The sequence below is a fragment of the Chlorocebus sabaeus genome, chromosome 9 (genome assembly GCF_047675955.1).
Source record: "Chlorocebus sabaeus isolate Y175 chromosome 9, mChlSab1.0.hap1, whole genome shotgun sequence".
Classification (NCBI taxonomy): domain Eukaryota; kingdom Metazoa; phylum Chordata; class Mammalia; order Primates; family Cercopithecidae; genus Chlorocebus; species Chlorocebus sabaeus.
Genome location: NC_132912.1, coordinates 27,960,455 through 27,976,526, shown reverse-complemented (window position 1 = coordinate 27,976,526; position 16,072 = coordinate 27,960,455). Strand labels below are relative to the sequence as shown.

The 16,072-nt window shown below is 40.8% G+C and overlaps 1 protein-coding gene across 4 annotated transcripts in view; it reads left to right on the top strand.

Annotated features, from left to right (window-relative positions):
- The window catches only part of MPP7 (MAGUK p55 scaffold protein 7), a 251,961-nt gene that overhangs the window by 216,417 nt on the left and 19,472 nt on the right, over positions 1–16,072 (top strand). The gene's annotated exons all lie outside the window — the stretch shown is intronic.

Genomic DNA, 16,072 nt, shown 5'->3' with positions numbered 1-16,072 from the left:
GTACTTTGGGAGGCCAAGGCAGGAGGATCACTTGAGGTCAGGAGTTTGAGACCAGCTTGGCCAACATGGTGAAGCCCCATCTCTACATGGTGAAGCCCCGTCTCTACAAAAATACAAAAATTAACCGGGCATGGTGGCACAGTCCTGTAGTCTCAGCTACTCAGGAGGCTGAGGCAGGAGAATCACTTGAACCTGGGAGGCGGAGGTTGCAGTGAGCCAAGATTGCACCACTGCACTCCATCCCGGGCGACAGAGCGAGACTCCGTCTCAAAATAAAAAGGTAGTTAATAAAGAAATTTGGGTATTTTCACAAACATCAGTTGCCTTGACTCAGATTTGCATCCTAGCATCTATCTTGTGCATCCTTCACAGATGTGAACAGCCACAAGCTCCATGTGTCTTCATTTCATCCTCAGTGCATTTCTTTAAAAACATAGTGAGAGACATTTAAACTTCCAGGATCAAAGCCAATGATTTTAGAAAAGTTTTGGAGTAGAAGAGCATGGTGTCTCTTTGTATCAGTACATTCTCACACTGCTATAATTACGTGAGACTGGGTAATTTATGAAGAAAAGAGGTTTAATTGACTCACAGTTCCACAGGCTATACAGGAAGCATGACTGGGAGCCCTCAGGAAACTTAACAATCGTGACAGACGGTGAATGGAAAACAGGTGTGGGTTTCACATGACAGCAGGGGAGAGAGAGTGAGAGCGACGGGGACGTGCCACACGCTTTTAAACCATCAGATCTCGTGAGAACTCATTATTATGGGAACAGCATGGGGGAAATCCACCTCTTTGATCTGGCTACCTCCCACCAGTTCCCTCCCCCAACATTGAGAATTACAGTTCAACATGAGATTTGGGTGGGGACACAGAGCCAAACCATATCACTCTTGTCAATTGTTCTTTTATAAACTCGTGATGATACTTATGGAAATGAGAATCAGTGGAGAAGCTGAGAATTACCCTGACTTAGTAAGATGGAGTCCTTCGAAAGGTTACAACCCATGCTGTTCATTGAGAGGTGGTGGGTGACTCATGGGAAATGATGCAGTTTCTCACGTCTGTAGGTCCTGGAAATGAACACTAGCATCATTACATATTAAGATTGTGTGCGTTATTTTGAAACGTATATTCACATACTTCAAAAGAAATTCAAAATTTCCTTTATTAAGGATGTCCACGTCTCCTAATCCATTTATACTGAAGAGGAGGAAGAATTTATTTAGAGCTTGCAGTGCCCTGCTTTTCATCCTTATAGAGGTGTGCCAATGAGAGAACATGCCTTTCCCAGCTCACTGGGGCTACCTGAGACCTCCTGCTCCTCTCCCACCCCACTGTCCCTTCTGTGCCGCCTCCTTCACCAGCACAGATCACAGCAACATCTCTTCTGTGCCTGTTGCCTCTTCTCCTCAGCCAAGGGGAGAGACATGTAATAAAATGACAATGAGGCTGGGTGCAGTGGCTAATGCCTGTAATCCCAGCGCTTTGGGAGGCTCAGCCAGGAGGATCACCTGAGGTCAGGAGTTCAAGACCAGCCTGCCCAACATGGCAAGACCCTGTCTCTACTAATAGTATAAAAATTAGTCAGGTGTAGTGGCAGGCACCTGTAGTTCCAGCTACTTGGGAAGTTGAGGCACAAGAATTGCTTGAACCTGGGAGGCGGAAGTTGCAGTGAGCTGAGATTGCACAGTGGTACTCCAGCCTGGGCAACAGAGCAAGATTCTCTAATAAAAAAAAAAGAAAAGAAAAGAAAAGACATGTGTTAGTCTGTTGTGTGTTGCTATAAAGGAATACCTGAGATTGGGTAATTCATAAAGAAAAATGATTTGTTCGGCTCACGATTCTAATAGCTAGAAGTCTGGGCATCTGGCGAGGGTCTCACGCTGCTTTGACTTGTGGTGGAAGGCAAAGGGAAGGCTGTGTGTGCAGAGATCACATGGAGATAGAGGGAGCAGGAGTGGTGGGATGTCAGGCTCTTTTTAACAACCAGCTTTCTTGGGGGATGAATAGAGTGAAAACTCACTCACTGCCTCACCCCAGGGAGGGCATTAATCTATTCATGAAGGATCTGCTCTTACGACCCAAACATCTCTCCTTGGGCCCCACTTCCAATGCTGGGATCAAATTTCAACACGTAATTTGGGGGCACAAACATTGAGACTATAGCAAGAGGGAAAGATAAAATGGGAAACTTCATTATCTTGGAGGCCACCTCTCCAGATTTGACTCCATCTACAATCTGCCTGGTTTTGTTTTTGCCGTCAAAGTCCCCAGGTTGTTGCCTTTTGTGCACTGTCCAGAGTTTTGGGCTGTATTGAGCCGGATATAGGCTCTGATGGGCTTTCCCCACCATCGTGGGTCTAGAACTCTCTGAAGCTTTAAACTCCTCTGACACAACTTGGCCTTTCTTCATGGGTGTGCCTTAATCAACCTCCTCAAAACTGTGTAATGGAACCCCAGCCCTACTGGTCAGCAGTTGAAAGGGTCATCGGGACAAAAGAATATCACAGCATCATTCCAGCTACCTTTTGAAGCAAAACAGTGCTCCCAGAATTATATATCACCACATTCCATCGTCAGCCAAAAATCATAGAATGACCTGATGTATTTTCGCTTCTCCTCTCTTTGAATGCTAATTGTCCAGATCCATGATGATTGATAGAACTAAAATTCATCTGGCCAAAATCATCAGTAAAGAGATTAATTTAATTGTATGCACTTCAGTTGCCCTGTTTCCCCTTTGGCCTTTGGGTTCCTGGTACCCAAATTCTGAATTGAATGTGGACTCTGTTTTGGGGCCAAGTGCTTTGCTTTGCTTTTTTCTTTTTTTTGTTTTCTCTTCTTTCTTTCTTCCTTTCCTTTCTTTTCCTTTCCTTTCCTTTCCTTCCCTTTCCTTGCCTTTCCTTTCTTTTAAATTCTGGGGTACATGCACAGAACATGCAGGTTTGTTACATAGGTATATATGTGCCATATGGTGGTTTGCTGCACCCGTCAACACGTCATCTAGGTTTTAAGCCCTGCATGGATTAGGTATTTGTCCTAATGCTGTCCTTCCCCTTGCCCCTACCACACAGGCCCTGGTGTGTGATGTTCCCCTCTCTGTGTCTATGTGTTCTCATTGTTCAACTCCCACTTACAAGTGAGAACATGCGGTGTTTGGTTTTCTGTTCCTGTGTTAGTTTGCTGAGAATGATGGTTTCCAGCTTCATCCATGTCCCTACAAAGGACATGAACTCATCGTTTTTTATGGCTGCATAGTATTCCATGGTGTATATGTGCCATATTGTCTTTACCCAGTCTGTCAGTGATGGGCATTTGGGTTGGTCCCCTCCCTTTTCTCACTTTATTTTTTCATTCCCAGCAGAATCCTAAAGCCTTTTTTTTCTAGCCCTGTGATATCAATTCCATTGCAATGACTGGTGTTTCTGTCTCCTGTTTGAAATTCCTTAAGTTTGATTCCTGATTCTCAGAGATTTCCCCTTTGTCTTCCAACAGGGGTATTACCCTTGACATAGTCCTAAACTGGAGATGCTAAATGCTGATGCTCCCAAGTGGCACAGTCAGAGAACATTTATATTTCCTTTGATATGTGCTTCTGCCAATGAGTGTTTCCTCATTCTCTAGAGATTTCCAGGCCTTAAGTAAATAATTAATTGCATTGCTTCAGTGACAACCAAAATATCTGTTTGAACTTCTTACGTTTCTCTGCTACGAAGATCTGACTGCCATGTTTCATTACCCTCTGCTGTTCCCAACTCCTTTCAAATAGTCTCAAGCAAGTTTTAAAATTTTGACTTGTTTTTAAGAGAGTCCTGTCCTTCCTCCATGCTATGTAATAACAGTAACTAAGAGCTGTGCGTGTATTATTTCCTTCAGTCCTTGTCGTGACTATATGGTAAATACTTTTATTATTCCCTGTTGTACAGATGAAGACATTGAAGCACAGAAAGAAGTAGGTAACTTGTCTAAGATTCTGCAGCTGTTAAGTTACAGAGCTGATTCAGATCCTAGCAGGTGGACACCAGAACCCTGCTTCTTATCTTACTGTGGAATATGGCTTCCAGTCTTAAAATTAGGGCAGTACTTGACACTCTGTGCTGGATCTAAATATCTTACTTTTTTTTTTTTTTTTTTTAATCTCTTTAAGGACTGCTCATTTGCTTTCCTGAGAGATATCTCCTTACTTTGTGAAAGTTTAGATGTGAGTCTAGTGAAAGCATTTATGTTCACTTGAATCCTGCCCACGTCTATGACTCGAGTTTCCAATGTAGGTCTCCTGAGGTCAGTTCAGCAGGCTTGGTGGGCTCACCTCGCTCTTCCCTACACAGTAATTCTGCACACTGTTCAGGCAGGGTTCCTTGCTGCACCTGTCATTACTATTTCACTGTCTTGTTCCTTAAAATTTTTCAACAAAGGGGGTGCTGATTTTCCTGGTCTTTCCCTCTCTAATTTGTTCACATTTCCCATGGTCAACCTGGGGATAAGTCTTCCACTTACCAGGAAAGATTATGTTCATGATCTGTGTACTGCCTTCAGAGTTCAGATACTGTCTCTCAATAGTTTTTTGATTGCCATAGGGAGAGGTAGTCTTGGAGAATATACAGAGGGAGGAGCTCCTGCCCTTCCCCTCTGACCTCCAGACCCTATTCCAGGGCTTGTCAGATTTAACATGCATCCTGGTCACCTGGGGATCTTGTTAAGATGCAGTTTCTGATCTGGTAGCCTGGGGTGGGGTCAGAGAGCCTGCATTTCTAACAAGCTCCCAAGTGATGCTGTTGCTGCTGGCCTGATTAATTAGGGTACATTTGGTTTTTGCCTACTGCTGCTGGTTCAGATGCAGATGCTGTGAGGTCTGGTGCTGTGCACACAGGGAGAAGCCTTGTTGCTCTGTTTGAAGGGGTTCAGTTGCCATTGCCTTCTTTGGTTAGTGATTGTGAATTGGCTGCCATTTATTTTGATTTTCTACTTTTCTTGGCATTGTATTTCAGTTTTGTGCTTTCTCGTGTATGCCTTAGAATGATGGCCTAGAAACTTTTGATTTCTTCTTAATCTTTCTGCTGTTCAGGATTTGCTCGGCAATATTTCAGGTTTTGGTTTGTCTGTTTTGATCAACAGATTTGTTATGATTATTAACCTTTAGTCTGAAATTCCTCTAGGAAAATTAACTTTATCTGAAACTCTTTAGCCCCATGTTCTTTTACTATTTTGGATCTATTACTGGTATAAGGCAGTATTTCTTAAATCTGTAACAATTGGATTATAACAGAACAGACTTAATGGAGAATATTCATTTTATTCTTTTTGTCATGTTAGACCACATTTTCTCTTCAGGCAAATGGTATTTCCTGTGTCTCTATATGAAAAATAGAGGGAGGGCCCGGTGCAGTGGCTGAAGCCTGTAATCCTAGCACTCTGGGAGGCCAAGGCAGGCGGATCACTTGAGGTCAGGAATTCGAGACCAGCCTGGCCAACATGGTGAAACCATGTCTCTACTAAAAATACAAAAATTAGCCAGGTGTGGTGTCGGGCGCCTGTAATCCCAGCTACTCAGGAGGCTGAGGCAGGAGACTCGCTTGAACCTGGGAGGCAGAGGTTGCAGTGAGCTAAGATCACACCAGTGTACTCCAGCCTGGGGAACAAGAGCGAAGCTCCATCTCAAAAAAAAAGAGGAAGAAAGTCATGTAAGCATGGTATATTAATGCAAACTTCTTAGTAATAGTTCTACTGAAGAAAAGATCTAGAGACTTTCCAGAATCAAGAATACCTGTGCAGGTGGAGGCTTGGACATTTCAGCCCCCTGGTGTCGTTATCAGAACATTCCACATCTACCCACTGTGGCCTGTATACAGCACGACACTGCACAGTGGGATCTGGTGGCAGCCAAAGCAGTTTTATGTAACTGTCCTTCAGAAGTGTTCCCTATTATTTGCTTTTTCTGTGTATTCCTCGCTCAGAAACCCTTTCAGCTTATGTGTATGGCACATTGGAAGTATCAGAAGCGTAGAGCCTGTTAAACGTGGAGAAATCCCCATCTCTTTATATCCTGTGAGGCAGGATAGTGTAGAAGATGAGAGATGGGCCTCTGGGACAAAATGGCTGCCTTCCAGTCCTGTGACGCCCTTTGGTAGTCACATGACATGGGAACAATTCAAATTTTCTCTGGGCTTCAGTTATTCATCTGAAAATTTAAGATAATAAAAACACCTACTTTCTAGGTTTGTTTTGAGGGTTAAACAAAATAATCTGTGCAAAGACGTAGGCCAATTCCTGGCACCTAGTATGGTTTTAATAAGAAATATTTATTGCCCAGCATAGTGGTGCGTGCCTGTGGTCTCAGCGGCTCGGGAGACTGAGGCAGGAGGATCACTTGAGCCCAGGAGTTAAAGACCAGCCCAGGCATAGTGAAACCTCATCTGTAAAAATAAAAAAAGAGACTGGGTGCAGTGGCTCACACCTGAATTCCCAGCGATTTGGGAGGCTGAGGCAGGAGGAGTGCTGGAGGCCAAGAGTTCAAGACCAGTCTGGGCAACATAGTGAGACTCCATCTTTACAAAAAATAAAAATAAAATAAAATAAAGTAAAATAAGCCAGGCATGGTGGTGTGTGCCTGTAGTCCCAGTTGCTTAGGAAGCTGAGATGGGAGGATTGCTTGAGTCTGTGAGTTAGAGATTACAGTGAGCTATGGTTATACCACTGTACATTCTGGGCTAGGCAACAGAGTCCAAAAGGAGGAGGAGAAGAGGAGGAAGGACAAGGAAGGAGGAGGAAGGAGGGAGGAGGAGGAGGAGAAGGAGAAGGAGGAGGAGGAGGAGGACTTACCTATTAACTAAACGTAATAATAAGATAAACATGAAATGTACAAATATCAGTAGGCGTCTGCTGGTTTTGAACCTCAGTGTTCAAAACACTTACTAGATTATCTAGAAGTTTATAATCTAAAATAGGTAATGAAGCCATGAACACAAATTTTGGAAATTCTGGGTTATTCCTGAATTAACTGTTTACTGTTTAGTTTATGATTATAAAAACATTGTATACATAGGAATTTATTTCCTTGGCTCCTACAATGTGTATATGTATAGGAAGATGGAAAGAGTGTAAGTGTTATAGTCCTTCTTGGAAATAATTTTTGGCTGGGTGCAGTGGCTCACACCTGTAATCCCAGCACTTTTTGGCAGGCTGAGGCGGGTGGATCACCTGAGGTCAGCAGTTCAAGACCAGCCTGGCCAACATGGTGAAACCCCCGTCTCTACTAAAAATACAAAAATTAGCCGGATGTGGTGGCAGGCACCTGTAGTCTCAGGTACTTAGGAGTCTGAGGCAGGAGAGCCACTTGAACCTGGGAGTTGGAGGTTGCAGTGAGCCGAGACTGTGCCACTGAGTGACAGAGCAAGACTTTCTCAATAATAATAATAATAATAATAATAATAATAATAATGATAATAATTTTTTACCCAGTGCAGCCTTTGGGAAAAGTGACTCTTGCTTTGAAACTGTTTCATATTGTTGAGGAAACACAAAATACTATTTTTCTATATTATCATAATGCTATATGGGTTTTATTCTTGTGTTTAATGATCAAGAAATAATAATAGACCAAGTTGTTACCATGGCAAAAATACAACAATAGAGGACTTCAAGCTGTGATCAGAAGTATTTAATTTTGTCTTCATTTTGAAAATGTATTATTCTTAAGCCTCATTTTAGCCACCAAAACATCTCAATGACAGTTTCTGTTAAATTTCCTTCTGCATTTAAAAGTATTTTCTAGAAAGTATGTTGAAACCAAGTGTCAGGCTTTTAGTACATTTTCCTACATGACAAGTCTTACCTTCAGTGAAACCCAACTTTTTGAAAAGTAAGGTAATAAAGTCAAATAATGTGTGCATGGGTGAGGGAGGGAGCAGGGAGAAGACTTGGGTGTTAAAAAGCAACTAAAACACTTCATGGTTTAAGCCAAAACAAGAGCAAAAATTCATCTTGTGGATATTCAGACAGTTCGCGACTTGTTCTGTCTGGCTGGGAGGTACAAGAGAAACTAATAATAAATCTTTCTGTATATTTCACATTTTTAGCTTGAGCATCTCAGTACCATTCTGCCCTCCTTTGTGCTAAATCTTATATGCTGCCCAAAGACTGCCTATAGAGGTAATTTGAATAAACAGGCATTTATTATAAGACTGTCATTATTTTTCCATAAAACTGTGGCACAACACAAAGCCTCCCACATAAAGCAGAGCGAAAAGTAAGTGCTTGAAACTAAATGTGAGTGTTAGTGTGTTTATTAGAATTCTCATATCTTTTGTTGCACTTTGATGGAAGGCTTGTCGGAATGAGAGCTGGCTCTGGAGGATTTTATATAGATAACTGTAAAACCGAAAGTCATAATGAAATTCATGAGTATGTGATGGATTTAAAATTATAACCCTTGTATTTAAAAAGGTAAATGTGATCTTTATGGGAATCACAGTTGGCTTTTTATGCCGTTGGTCAATCTTAAATATTTATTTTCCGACTTCATTTCTGGGCATAAATCACAAATCTGTTCATTCAACTGAGTTTTACGGTATACCAGCTATGCCAGGCACTGTTCTGAGCACACAGACATTTTTGCTTTTGTGCCATTTATGTTCTAATGGGAGAAAATGGACCAAAACCATATTTATAATAAATTAGTAATAAATAATAAAATCCCTTGTGTAGTTGTTAGAGGGCGATACGTCTATGGAAGAAAGTAGAGTGGAATGGGATAAGGGGACACGGACAGGATAGATTTTGAATTGGGATCTTGGTGGCCCCATTCTGAGCAAACTTTGAAGTAAGGTAGTTCCCCATGCCCCCTTCTACTTAGCTACAGAACACTCAGGGATGATTTTATTTTGACCTCTTATTTTTATTGCACTCTTGTCATAGTTTTGAAGTAGAGTGAGATGAGTATTTTAGTGTCTATATAAGCATAGGGTAAATAGTTGCGTGGGAAAAAAATGGTGCTGTTTCAATAAGCTTCCCACTCCTTTTTTCTTTTCTTTTGTTTTCCTTCCTTTGCTTTCCTTTCCTTTCCTTTCCTTTCCTCTCCTCTCCTCTCCTCTCCTCTCCTCTCCTCTCCTCTCCTCTCCTCTCCTCTCCTCCCCTCCCCTCCCCTCCTCCCTTCCCTTCCCTTCCTTTCCGTTCCTTTCCCTTCCCTTCCCTTCCCTTGCCTTGCCTTCCCTCCCTCCCTCCCTCCCTCCCTCCCTCCCTTCCTTCCTTCCTTCCTTCCTTCCTTCCTTCCTCTTTTTCACTTTCTTTCTCTTTCTCTCTCTCATATAAATCAATGCTTTGTTAATAATACTTTTCTCCTATTATAAAAGCACAGAAGAAAGGAAATCTGAACCCAAGTCAGAGCTTGTTACAAACTTCTAAGTTGCTGTACTTTTTATATAGTTCGATTCCAAGTGAACTTTAGTTTTATAGACAGATTTGTCACTCTTAGACACAAAAATCCAGATCACTAATATCATTCTAAGATTATGGGCCAAATATAATAGCATTTTTTTTTTTTCATTTTATGCTTAGAACAACAAAATAGTGGTACTACAATGTGATAAGTAGATATCCTTTTATAACAGGTGTCTGATGCCACAAATACCTAAAGATTTCCTTGGATTCGTCTTGCAGTAAATCAACTGAATAAATGTGTTTTTTTCAGTTAACAAAAAGCAATTTGGATACTTATTGCAGACTCCAGTAATTCTGATATTTTTATCGGGGTAGTAAGAGTAACAAATCTAGGCAATGGCATCAAAATGTTTGGGGGAACTGTGGAAGGAACTTTCCTGTGAAGCAGTACAGGTACACCAGAGGTAAAAGCAGTCTCCATTTTGTACTTACCTCATGATATGCCATTTTATTTTATTTTATGATTTATTTTTTATAGAGATGGAGTCTCCCTCTGTCACCCAGGCTGGAGTGCAGTGGCGCGATCTCAGCTCACTGCAACCTCCACCTCCTGAGTTCAAGCAAATCTCCTACCTCAGCCTCCCGAGTAGCTGGGACTACAGGCACACACCACCCCACCTGGCTCATTTTTTATATTTTAGTAGAGACAGGGTTTCAGCATGTTTCCCAGGCTGGTCTCGAACTCCTGAGCTCAGGCAATCTGCCCACCTTGGCCTCCCAAAGTGCTAGGATTACAGGTGTGGGCCGCCGCGCCCAGCCATGATCTGCCATTTTAATGTTTGTGCCATATGTACAAAGATAGTAGCAAAAGTGAACAGTACTTGATCAGAACAACACATGTCTCTCCAATATCTAATTTAATATTTGACATTAATCCAAATATTAGACATCAATCCAAATAAGAATGGCTTTTATCATTAATGCAGTATGACTGTTACGTGAATATGTAGTGTGTTGAAACTAATTTGGTTAATCTCCACCTACCTGTTTCTCTCTTTTCTTCTCTCACCTCTCATGAACATTCATTTTCAGCAGACTGTCTTTTCATGTGTAAGATGCCACCCATCTATATTTAAATTATTAAAACCAATTTGATAGTCATCAGCCTTAAGCAAAATTATACTTAAATTTTATGTTGGACATTTAGAATAAAAAGTATATTATGGTTATTCTCTCTCTCTCTTTTTTTTTTTTTTCCCTAGATGGAGTCTTGCTTTGTCGCCCAGGCTGGAGTGCAGTGGTGCAATCTTGGCTCACTGCAACCTCTGCCTCCTGGGTTTGAGCCATTCTCCCGCTGGGATTACAAGCACCCCCCACCATACCTGGCTAATTTTTAAATTTTTGGTAGAGATGGAGTTTCACCATGTTGGCCAGCCTGGTCTGGAACTCCTGACCTCAGGTGATCCGCCCGCTTTGGCCTCCCTGAGTGACAGGATTACGCCCATCCATATGCTTATTCTTTATGACTGTCATTTAAAATATACATATATACCACATTTCATTGATTTCAGTAATTATTTTCACAATAGTAATACACACTGCTGTTCAAGTAAATGTTTATTCATTCACACAGAATGCGCACTAACACGTGAATAAGTAAAGAGTTGAAGGTTCAAAACACAATGCCTGAGGGCATGGCCATTAACAGGTTTTTTTTTGTTTTTTTTTTTGTCAGTATAAGAACATCGTACCTCGTATTTCAAATCATTCTTTCAGTGCTTGTATGGTTTTGGGTGCTCTTCTAGGCACTGATGTTATTGCCTCAAATCTTTTTCTACTCGTTTAGCTTTGTTTTATTTTTTGTTTGTTTGTTTTTGTTTTGTTTTTTAGAGAGGATCTTGCTGTGTTGCCCAGGCTGGACTCAAACTCCTAGCCTCAAGTGATCTTCCTGTCTCAGCCTCCCAAGTAACTGGGATTACAGGTGCAAACTGCTGCACCTGGCTTGTTTTTGTTTTTTGTTTTTTTAGTGGTATATGTCTGTATCAGATTCAAAAAGTGGATTATTTGGGGGGACCATGTTGACAGAATGAAAAACTTGTATGCATCAACTATGAATTAATTTTGAAAGTATACTGTGCCAGCATTCTAATCAAAATACACTTTTTGTTTTTTATACATAAACATTTGTTACAAATCATAAACACATAAACATATTTGGGGAATAAAAAGAAAATCTGAAACAGAACAGAATGAAAATACCCTACATCTCAAAATTACATTACATGAACTGAGGCAATAATGTTAACCAATTTCAAGATCATTTGGGGAAAAGGTGTCATATATGTCTACCTTCTTCCATGTAAATTAAAGCTGAGAATTTGCTATAGTTTTTTTAACCTTTTTAAGATAAACATAAAAGAATCTTTGCATGTAGTTAACAATGACTGTTTTCTTAAATGTACAATCTTAAATAGAAATTTTATTAACATTTTATCGACACTTTAAATGGGCTACATTACTTTGGTTAAAATGAATGAAACTTTTTTAAAACCGTACAACACATTTGCCTACTTTCAATAAGGAGTTACTAATTAAATGCATAAAAAGGAATTTGAAATAGTATTATGCTTTTCTAATTATCTTATTTATCCAATTGACACACATTTTTCCCAAGACCTTCACCCAATACAAATTGAGACACACAGCTTCATTCTTCCTTTCCAACATGGTTTTATAAATTCTTGTGAAATATTTTTTAAATGAAGCAGATACTTACTTACTTACAATTCTGGTTTGGCTATAAACATTTTTCTATTTTCTTTTCAAAGCTAGGAGGCACACCAACTTTAGTTCACTGCCTGAATTCCAGGTTAATAAGCTACAACATCATTTTTAATGTGCCTTTTGGCTTTTACTTACATATACCATCTTTGTGTTTGATTTTCCTCAGTCCTGAATTGAGAATCCTAACAGATGCGCCCAGTGTCTGTGGTCCAGGCCTGTTCTGCACATCATCCTCATTCAGTTTATATTAGACTTCTCAGAGATTCTGCACGGAGAGCTTTGAGATGACCAGATTTGACGTGTGCCACTTTTTGTAGCCTGTGTCTCTGCCTGTTCCAGGAGCCTAATTAGTCATCACAAAGTGTGGATTGCATGGACTGGGGATGAGAGAGTCCGTGAAGTTCCAATTCACAACCGTAAACAGACAGCAGAGCAACAGCTACCCGAGTTCATGTTTTACCGGCATATTCTTTTGATAAGATCATCGGTAGAGTGGAAAGAATGCAGACTTTCGAGTTAGACAGACAGGCTTTTGAATACCAGCTAAGCCACATGCCAGATGTGTGACCTTTGGGAAATTACCTCACCTTTCATTGTCTCAGTGTTCTCATCTGTAAAATGAGGATAATGATACCTTTCTTGCAGGGATGTTTTGAGGATGAGTAACAGTATATGTGAACCGTGTCACACATGCCTGTCATGTGAAAAGAACTCACTATGTCCTCATCATCCTTATGCCACAGTTTGTTGTCTGTGGTTTAAAGACGGGCTGTTTAGATTCTGTTCTGTTCTGCTCTTTATCATTAGCAAGCTCAGCTGGAAATGAGCTACAGAGCCATCTACTTATATATGCACATGTAAGTGTATTTCACCAATTGTGATAGAAATTTCTTTATTGAAGGGGTAAATGAAACTATCCTATTGCAGAGGCATACGAATAAACCTAACTCAGTTTGCATCCCTAAATTGCTTGGAATGTAAGTAGATTTTGTATTCCAAATACTAACCAGCCAACTAAAAATGTTGTGAACTTAGGCCTAACCCTAGAAGGAGGATACGGGACGGGACGGTGCATCTGAGCTGTGGTCTTTTAAAGTCCAGGGGAGACTCTAGAGCTTCTCCAGTGGGAATGGCAGAATGGATCCAAGGGCCTGACTGCAAAAATGCTGTTTGTAGGCCCACTGGACAATTTTGCAGTAAGAATGATTGAAATTATGTCTTTATTTTTAACCTTTCTTTGAAGGATACTTCTACCTTTGAAGACGATGACCGAGAATAACGTAATTTAGGGAAAATTTTCCAAATAAAGTCGTTTGCCTCTGAATGTTCTTGGCACCCTACATGGGTATACACTCCACAAGTGTGGACTGAAGTGAGCATGCTTGTAAGGGTTAGATTTTAAAGTTATAACCTAGGCCCAAAATCAAATATAGTCAAAATTTAAGGATGTCACATTAGAGATGGTATATTTTTTCCCACGAATTCAAATATACCTAGTTTTTTTTCCCTAGAGAGTTAAATTTTTTTTTTCTTTTTGTAGTTAGGAAAGGTTTTTAAGAATAAGAAAGGAAACGCTAGACTCTCCCTGGGCAAAGTGTCTCACACTCTAGGAATCACTCCAGAGCTGAGATCTCCTAAGGAAGTGGTGAATTTACATCCCTTCCTGTAGTTCTGGTTATCTTGAGGGACAAGGCAGGCTGGGACACTCTATTCGCATTTTTTTTTTTGAAACGGAGTCTCACTCTGTCACCCAGGCTAGATCGCAATGACACGATCTCAGCTCACTGCAACCTCCGCCTCCTGGGTTCAAGCAATTCTCCTGACTCAGCCTCCCGAGTAGCTGGGACTACAGGTGCCCACTGACACACCCAGCTCGGTTTTGTATTTTTAGTAGAGACAAGGTTTCACCATGTTGGCCAGGCTGGTCTCAAACTCCTGACCTCAAGTGATCTGCCTACCTCGGCCTCCCAAAGTGTTGGGATTATAGGTGTGAGCCACCGCGCCAGGCCCCATATACTACTCTTGGGTAAACCCAAGTCATTTGTGTTGTTTTCTTCACTTCAATAGCCTTGACATGCTATCCTTAGTTGTTTTCCTCCTTCCTTATCATATTCAAGGAAGTCTGATCTGTGGTTTCTATCCAAACACTAGTTCTTATTCCTGGATTTACATGTACCACTGGGCTTTTGTTTTCCTGTTCTTTCTTGTGCAGAATAGCTCCTGACCTTTTAAATCCAAACTTGTTTATTATAAGTAGGCGCAAACCTCTGACTTGGTTAGATTTTCTGCTCTAGTCATGCCAAGCATTTACATATTGAAATACATATTGCTTTATTATAAATTATTTTTTCTCACTTTCATATGTTATTTTTAGTTAGGGCAATGTATTAATTTGGAAGGGAGAATTATATTGGTAAGTTATATTAGCAATTAATTCCATTTCAGGATATAAATGGGATATTATGGCATATTTATTATAAGAGGGAGAATTGAGAGTTGCTGTCTTACAGAACAAGGGAAAGTTGCCAGAGAATTGATACTGGACAGCAGTGTGGAGAAAGGTTGAAGGTGGTAGTGAATGACCACCTGGAGACAGGTGTTTTTATCAAGGGTCAGGGACCTGGAAATGGCATTAGAGCAGGAACATCACAGCCCCCCACTTCCCCCTCTTCGTCTTTGCTCATCGTTTTCCCTCCACCTGGGATGCCCACCCTACTTCTCTTTACACCTGCATGTTCTCATTTTGTGGTGTAAAACCTTATTCTTTCAAAGCCACCTGTGACCTCCTCAGGGTGGAAGAAGACAGAGGCAAGGCAGTGAACAGTCAAGTACCTGGACGCTGTGCTAGGCACTGTGCACGAGTTCTCAGTTCTCATTCATTCCGCCCAAGAAGGAGAGGGAACACGCACACTTTTAGAATTAAAATGAAATCTAACTACACTCTTGGCTTTCCCTTCCAGTATCACCAAGGTGAAGGCATAGCAGATGGGAAGAGACAGGACTCTACCTGAGGGCAGTGTGGTCCTGTAGCTTGTATCACCCACTGAACCACACCATCCGTTAACTGACCCTGATGGCAGCATTGTGAGAAGCTTTTAGGTGGAGAGCAATGCTGGAAAGGGTGGGCTTATGCCCATCTAACTTCTGATTTCAGACTCATATTTGAAACTGCTCTTTGTTTTTTTTCTGGCCTCAGACTCATAATTAACCAATGACTTTCCTTAAGATCAGAGTCCACTTATCATCTACTGTTGTCCACAGAATCTACTGTATGCCTTGCTTCTTATCGGTGTCCAGTGTGTATACATTGATTGAGTAAAGTGTGTAAGGTCTATGCAAGTTTTCAAATGCTTAAGGAAGTCTATAGTGCAGGAAAAGGTCTCAGCACATGTAAATGTGGCTGATTGTTTAGCAGATGTAAAATGCATAACTTTATCCCACATAAAGTCAGGGTGAAAGATTTTGTTTTATTAACACTTAAAAACATTTAAAATTGACATTATCAATTTTGTCTTATTAGCACTTTGTTTTATTAACACTTAAAAACATTTTAAATTGACATTATCAATAATGTCTGCATTATGCAATTGAATTTTCTTAGGTGAACATATTTTTTAGGCTTTTGTGGGTAACTTATTATTTGGTAATACTTAAATATTCTTTTTTTTTTTTTTTTTTTGGAGATGGAGTCTCGCTCTGTCGCCCAGGCTGGAGTGCAGTGGTGTGATCTCAGCTCACTGCAAGCTCCGCCTCCTGGGTTCACGCCATTCTCCTACCTCAACCTCCCGAGTAGCTGGGACTACAGGCGCTTGCCACTACGCCCGGCTAATTTTTTTTTTTTTAATATTTTTAGTAGAGATGAGGTTTCACCGTATTAGCCAGGATGGTCTTGATCGCCTGATCTCG